General features: G+C 48.6%; 1 protein-coding gene across 1 annotated transcript in view; it reads right to left on the bottom strand.

The window, feature by feature from the left end:
- The window catches only part of bmp4 (bone morphogenetic protein 4), a 13,551-nt gene extending 5,920 nt beyond the window's left edge, over window positions 1-7,631 (bottom strand). The window contains exons 1-2 of the mRNA XM_084450633.1: window positions 7,435-7,631; window positions 1,308-1,430 (exon numbers count right to left, since the gene is read on the bottom strand). The gene's annotated coding sequence lies outside the window, so the exon portion shown is untranslated. The remainder of the gene's footprint in view (window positions 1-1,307; window positions 1,431-7,434) is intronic.
- Between the last annotated feature and the right edge of the window lie 253 nt (window positions 7,632-7,884).

The following is a 7,884-nucleotide window of genomic DNA, read 5'->3' as shown; positions in this document are numbered from 1 at the left end:
GAGATGGGGGGGGGAGAGAGAGAGAAGGTGGAACGGGGGGGGGGGGGGGTTGGGGGGCGTACGAGAGAGACAGCGAGAGAGGGAAGAAAGAGGGAGAGAGATGGAGAGAGAGAGAGAGAGAGTGACATTAAACACGCGTCCCCTCTCGCTCCATCCATCCCACAATTCCTAGCGCCGGCTCCCTCTCGAAGCCCCCTTCCCTGAAGTTCCCACAGCCGGAGAGCTCTGATTGGCTCTAATGGTGCGCTTCGGTTTGTTTACAGTAAAATGGCCTCCGATCAGATAGCCGCGCGAGGCACTTTATCTCTGGCGACTTCCTCCCAAGGTAAACAGCTGCTTTAAGAACGCGGCTTTTTGAATGGAATCCGAGGGCCATTCCTCCCCCCTCCCCCTCCCCCCTCCCCCTCCCCCTCCCCCTCCTCCACGATGATTAGACCAGTATGAGAGAACCAGCCCTGAGGTCACAGTCAATTCTTAAATTCTTAACTCAATAAGGAGCTGGAGTCTCAGCGGTCAAACAAAGCGCCATGTGCTCCACATTCCTCCCAGGTTTTCCCCCTTGTAGGACACAGACAAGAAGGTCATCCTTTCACCAGCGCCAGGGCCTGACAGACACGCCCGGAGCATCCAGCCAGCTCAGAGAACATGACCGACCTACGACCTCAGGGAACCAGCTCAAAGAACATGACCGACCTACGACCTCAGGGAACCGGCTCAGAGAACATGACAGACCTAGGACCTCAGGGAACCGTCTCAGAGAACATGACAGACCTACGACCTCAGGGAACCAGCTCAGAGAACATGACAGACCTACGACCTCAGGGAACCGGCTCAGAGAACATGACCTACGACCTCAGGGAACCAGCTCAGAGAACATGACCTACGACCTCAGGGAACCAGCTCAGAGAACATGACAGACCTACGACCTCAGGGAACCAGCTCAGAGAACATGACAGACCTACGACCTCAGGGAACCAGCTCAGAGAACATGACCTACGACCTCAGGGAACCAGCTCAGAGAACATGACCTACGACCTCAGGGAACCAGCTCAGAGAACATGACAGACCTACGACCTCAGGGAACCAGCTCAGAGAACATGACCTACGACCTCAGGGAACCAGCTCAGAGAACATGACCTACGACCTCAGGGAACCGGCTCAGAGAACATGACCTACGACCTCAGGGAACCGGAGATGACGGACAGAGAAGAGAGGGAAGAGAAGAAGAGAAGGGAGGAGTAGAGATGCGTGCTAGCGACGGCACATCGGGTCACACGGTGCTGGGATCGGCGTTGGGCTTCGCTTACCGACAGGAAATAAAGCATGGGAAAACAGTCCATGTTTGATGGGAGCCGGCGATGGACGCGTTCCTCGGGGAAATGTTAGGAGGTACTGCGGCGCTGCCTGGGAACGATGGCGTGACCCTGTTCCTGGACACAAACACGGGAGAGACAACACGTTAGAGACCCGGACACATGTGTGTGTTTTGTGTGTGTGCTTTGTGTGTGTGTGTACTAAAGGCTAAAGGTGTGTATATGAAAGGCTAATCACATGAGGGTTAAAAGGTTATACGAATGTTGCACTGTAGCAGGAACATCAGAGGATGAGAGAGGAGCTCACTCCTGTAACACGCCACATACAGGATGCTTGTTTCTATGACAACAGAACCAGGGGGGAAGTAGAGGCCATTATGAAAACAGACAACAGGCAACACAGAGTTAATATACCAGAAATGTTTAAAACACCTCAGCTGTCAATTTATAAAATTGAGTCCTTGTCAAAGGCTGTCACTGCCTGTCTGCCTCTACAGAGACAGACACAAAGAGACCAACAGACACACAGACAGACAGGCAGACACACACACACACACACACACACACACACACACACACGCAGAGTGCTGAGTCGGAGAGAGATCAATCTGCATCCCAAAGGGTTCTGCTCACTTTTCAACAAAAGGTGCTCAAAACGACCTCTCTGACACCCCCCCCCCCCCCACCACGTCACACACACACACACACACACACACACACACACACACACACACCAGACTGTGATCGCCCACCGACCCCTGACAAGGAGGGGGGGGCCTCAGCCTCCCTCTACCACTGATGACAGGCCTGCTGGTCTCTGACCACCTAGTCATCAGTAGAGAGGCCCGGCCGGCCACGCTGGTCTCTGTCCTGTCCGCCCACTCCACCATCACAGACGCACAGTATCCAGCGGTCAGTGTGTCCAATACTTCCAACGACGCAGTATTTTATAACTTAAAAAATGGTGGTCTGTCTCTAAACCCTCTGACTGTCTGAGCTGCAGTGCGGCCTGAGGGCCCTGAGAACAGAACAGCTCCTCCAGGTGAGAGGACAGAACACAGCCGGAACCCTGAGAACAGAACAGCTCCTCCAGGTGAGAGGACAGAACACAGCCGGAACCCTGAGAACAGAACAGCTCCTCCAGGTGAGAGGACAGAACACAGCCGGAACCCTGAGAACAGAACAGCTCCTCCAGGTGAGAGGACAGAACACAGCCGGAACCCTGAGAACAGAACAGCTCCTCCAGGTGAGAGGACAGAACACAGCCGGAACCCTGAGAACAGAACAGCTCCTCCAGGTGAGAGGACAGAACACAGCCGGAACCCTGAGAACACGACGGTGAGAATGGTGAATGGTAGATGGACGGCACTTATAATTATAACTTTTTATCCAAAGCGCTTTACAATGAAGGCCTGTCATTCATCCATTCACACACACACACATTCACACACCAATGGCGGCAGCTGCCATGCAAGGTGCTAGCCTGCTTATTCGGTGCAATTTGGGGTTCAGTGTCTTAACCAAGGGCATTACATTACAGTCATTTAGCTGACGCTTTTATCCAAAGCGACTTACAATAATTGCATTTGCCAGAACTCACAAGTGCATCTCCTTTCTAAAACAAGTGACTAAGAGCATGATTTAGTGCTGAAGGAAAAGTGCAAGAATAGCAATCTAAAAATATAATAGGTGCTTAAGAGGGAGGATCATGGTAGTACTTTTTGAAGAGGTGAGTTTTGAGCCTGTGGTGAAAGATGTGCAGCGACTCTGCTGTCCTGACGTCAGTGGGAAGTTCATTCCACCACTGCGGGGCCAGGACAGAGAAGAGCCGTGACCGTGACGATCGACCGCAATGGCCTCGGAGTGACGGGGCAACCAGACGCCCCGAGGTAGCAGAGCGTAGCGGTCAGGATGTAGGGTTTGACCATGACCTGGAGGGAGGAGGGAGCTGTTCACATGTCAAAGGACACTTTGACATATGGACAGGATGGGATTCGAACCGCCAACCCTACGGCCATTGGACGACCCCCTCTACTTCTGAGCCACAGCCAGACCTCAGAGACCAGGACGGCTTCTCCAGGTGAGAAGACAGCCCACATAGGACAGACACACCTTTCATTTTCCTTCAGTCGACTCATAAAGAACAGTTTTGCTGTTTATTATATATATATATATATATATATATATATATATATAAAGTGATTCAAAAAGTCATATGAGTCTCAAACAATCCTTCACTACCTAAAACAATCACCCCCCATTTCCAGGGCGTGTTCCTCGGTCTCAGCAGAACAACTCGGGCCAATTGAAGCTCTTGTTAAAAAGGGACATGAAGTAGTGTTTGTGAAAGTGGGCCTGGGCGCTCCGACGCAGCTCAAAGCCCCAGAGCCACGCAGGTCTTCCGTCATCACTCGGCGTTCTGTCCGCTGGAACGCCGCCAAGCATTACAACAGCAAAGATGCACATTAACAAGAACATTATGTGTGGTGTGTCTGTGAGAGTGTGTGTGTGTGTGTGTGTGTGTGTGTGTGTGTGTGTGTGTGTGTGTGTGTGTATTGGAGTATCATGGTTCATATCTCTGTGTTTATCCTGGTCCTTCCATGGCTCGCTGTACATGCAATCAAGGAAATCTTTTTGGTAACAGGATTTAACGTTGACCCCAGCGTGACCCCCAGATCTCGAAAAGTAGATTGGTGTGTATGTGTGTGTGTGTGTGTGAGAGAGAGAGAGAAGGAAAGAGAGAGAGAATGGAGTAGGGAGTAGGAGTGTGTGTGTGTGTGTGTGAGTGTGTGTGTGTTTGCAAGAATGGTATATGTGTGTGTGTGCGAGAGAGGGAGAGAGAGAGTGAGAGAGAGCAGAGTGGTGTGTGAGTGTTTATGAGAATTGTGTATGTGTGAAGTGTGTGTGTGTGTGTGTGCCTGTCTGTGAGAAACATGGCAGGGAGTGAAGAGGGTTCCTGAATATGGGGGAGGAGGGGGGGGGGTGTAACGTGTGTGTGGGGGTGGGGGGGTAACTTGTGTGTGTGTGTGGGGGGGGGGTAACGTGTGTGTGCATCTCTGACAACAAGCGGTCATTGTACAGGGAGGGACGGCCTCTCCCATGATTAGAGGGTTCATGCCGCTCTCAACAGTGCGCTACCGGCCCAGAATGCCTTGCAACTGTAACCAGCCACTGACCACGGCCCTCGCTAAGACCAGAGTCTTCTCCTAGCGGCGCGGTGGGGGAAGAAGCTGCACGCACGTGTGTGTGTGTGTGTGGCAGATATAGAGGGAGAGCTGGCGATGATACAAAAATGTTATCACATTCCACCTCCAGCCTTGTTCTGTTCTAGTAAAAGTGAGAACCGCCATCAGTACTGGAAAACACTTCATACCAGTAATGTCTCTACAGGTGAACAGAACAGCTGGTGACCTGTGGTGTTTTCATTCCTCCTGGAGAGGTTCAGCTGTGCGCTGAGAGAGAGCGCGATGGGAAAGGGCTGGTTTGGAAGCGATCTGGGGGTTTTCAGATGTTCGAACAGGACTAAAGAGACAGCTATGCATATTTTGAAACAAATGTGTTCCAGGGTGCAATTAGGTCTCAGCAGTTAACTTCTCTTGGCCTGGCTTGGCTTAGCTTGGCTTGGTTCTCCCTAGGCCTCCCTGTATCTCCCCCTCTCTCCGTCTTTCCCTCTCTCGCTCTCTCTCTCCCCCCTCCATAACTCCCTCTCTCTCTCCCTCCCTAACTCCCTCTCTCTCTCCCTCCCTAACTCCCTCTCTCTCACTGACCAGAGATAATGTGATCAGACTATACACATGGCCCTCTGGATGTGTTTCTTGAGGAATTTGACAGGGATGGTGGGAGGAGGATGAGGAGGAGGAGGAGGAGGAGGGGGGGGTTACCAGGGGAAGAGACAATAGTCAAGGGCCCAATTTTAGCATTATATCCGCCATGCCCTCATGTAAGCAAAGCACAATGTTGCTAATTCTCTGTCTGCTACTTCAATTCTATATTTACCCTGGTCTTTTCTTGTCTGTACTCTGCAACAGTATTCTTATTCAATGTTTCTATTTCATGCAACATTTGATGCTGAAGTTATGAATCAAACCCAGCCATGTTTTACAACTTTAGGCCTTAAGTTACTTTTTTTCTTCAAGGAAAACTCAGCTTGATCTATTCCTTGCAATACATTGGGGATACAAATGACAGCAAATGGTTTTTAAACAGTTGTGTGATTGTAGACCTATTCAATGCACACAGCAGGAGCAAGTTACACAAAAGCCCTTTCTGTAAAATTGTAGCCTACATTTTTATTATAGCCTACTAATGCAGATGATAACCGACAATGCAAATGAAAAGTGGCTCAAAAAGAGTAGTAAACGTTTGAATGACGTGTTGTGACCTTGCACATTTTTTTGTTTAGGTAAAACCTATTTTGTACTCTCAATGCAATTTCACAGAACATTCACACAGTCAGCAAGATCACTGGGAGGCAGCGGAATCGTTGTGTCTGGCTGCGATCTGGAGCGGTTACTCCTGTTCTGACTCTGATCATGAATAATGTCTTTCGAGAGAATAATTCCCTTCCAAACATGTTGCATGTACTCCCTGTAACAAAGAACGAAAATAGACGAAACACAACAACCGGGCTTGGCAATGTCAAGTACCATAGTTGATATACACAGTAGCCTGGGTTCTCCAGTACAATAGTTGATATACACAGTAGCCCCTGGGCGCTCCCGGTAGATCGCTCTTGATAATGGAACAGCTTATGATCCAATTTAAATAGATACCCTTTGCTCTTTTTTGTTCTTTTTTAGGAAGGGGGGGGGGTTCCCTCGTGCTGCATAGCAGAGGGGATACATCTCAAAATCTCTGGCAACATGAAATGTCTATTTGAGTTAATTTGGGAATAAACTCCGTAGGTGTTCATCATCCTCCTCAGACAAGTCAAAATAAACAGAAGCGAAGCAACGGCGATGAAACCTTATTCCCCACCGTGAAACAGAGTTTTGAAGTGGACGCCTCAGATTGGACAGTTTAAGTGCCTGCGCTTCGGCGCGGGTCCGTAGAGCCTATGGGCCCAGCCTATATAACCAGCATATGCACTGCATTATATCAACAATGATAAATAATGCCTACATTCGATAATGTAACGTTCGATAGATATTAACAGTGAGAAGTGTATTAGTAGGCTTGTAATAAAACAACAGATAGCGTTAAATGTTTAGGCTAATTAAGTTGATGTTATATAATAACTTTTTAGAATGTAATCTACATCTATGGCGTTTTAAAATATTGTAGTTTCTGTTGAAACACTAAATATCTGTGGCCATTTGTTAATCTAAAACATTCTATTGCAAAATACTTTGTAATGTGTTTTTTATTATTATTTATTTATAAACCGTTGACGGACTGCTCGATTCTATTCTAATAGGCCTAATCTCATGGTCAACAAGATATAGATTGGATAGATCAGGTCGAAAATCTTTCAACTCCACATCAACAAGGCAAAATGTGGATCAATAATCTGTTGTTAACGTGTCGGTGGTCGTTCCAAACACCTGAGAAACACGCGCGCATTGGGGCGACTCATTGTGCGTACAGGTGCCTGCTCACAGGAACGATTGACACGTTTTTAGAAAGCCACTTAAAGAAAAACCATAACAAATAAACTTGCACAATAATTAATACGTTGGGAAACTAGAAAATAGAGTCTCCCGTGAGACCTCAGCTGAAAATGACCTCATTAGACGAGTTTCTCCAGATTGTGAACGCACTCTGGCACAGGCACAGCATGTAACCTGCTACACGTCGACACCGTGAGCTATTTATCTCACTCCAGAGACATTCACGGAAAATACATTCGTGGCAATAAATACTGGTGATTTGATATCCAGTACCACGAATAAAATGTTCTGTTTTCGACGTTTTGTTTGTTTAGCCATTTAAGAGTGGAGCTGAGAGGCTGGACGGTCTACGGACCAACTCCTGAAGCCTATGTAGCCTTGTTTTGTCAAAGCAAAAAGAAAGTTGAAGACTGTGCCATTCAACCCACTCTGTGGTTTTGTACATGCTACTTATTTTATGAGGACAATGTCAATTAGATAGCCTATGCCACAGAGGTAAAGTCAACGCTTACCATCAGTAGAGGTACAGGTATCCTCGATTGAAGTGAATATGACAAAAGAAGGTGCGAGTTTTCCCCACGCAACGGCAGTCCAGGTGTAAACCATGTACTGAAAACGCAGAGTGAGCTCTGTGGATAAGTAAGTTCGGTGGCGTCGGCTCTTTAATTCCTCAACGGCCCCTCTGAAAAACACAAAAGGCGAGACTATAGTCGGAGACAGACAGAGGCGGTGTGAATTCTCTGGGTTTGCAGCGGGGTTCCTATCTCCAGAAGTTCACGAGGGCGGAACGCTGCGCGGACGCGGAGACTCTCCAACTGATCAGGCATCTATTGCCCCTCGCAGTTTTTATGTGTCCGCCCAATTTACCCTCCCTACCTCCCCCTCTCTGCCCCCACCCAACTCCGATGTCTCAAACACCTTAGATAAACCCCCTCCTCCCCCCTCACTGGGGAGAAAAGGGA

Source organism: Borostomias antarcticus (genome assembly GCF_949987555.1).
Source record: "Borostomias antarcticus genome assembly, chromosome: 16".
Taxonomy (NCBI): Eukaryota; Metazoa; Chordata; class Actinopteri; order Stomiiformes; family Stomiidae; genus Borostomias; species Borostomias antarcticus.
The sequence above is the reverse complement of the archived record's forward strand: the minus strand, read 5'-3'. Positions and strand labels throughout refer to the sequence as shown.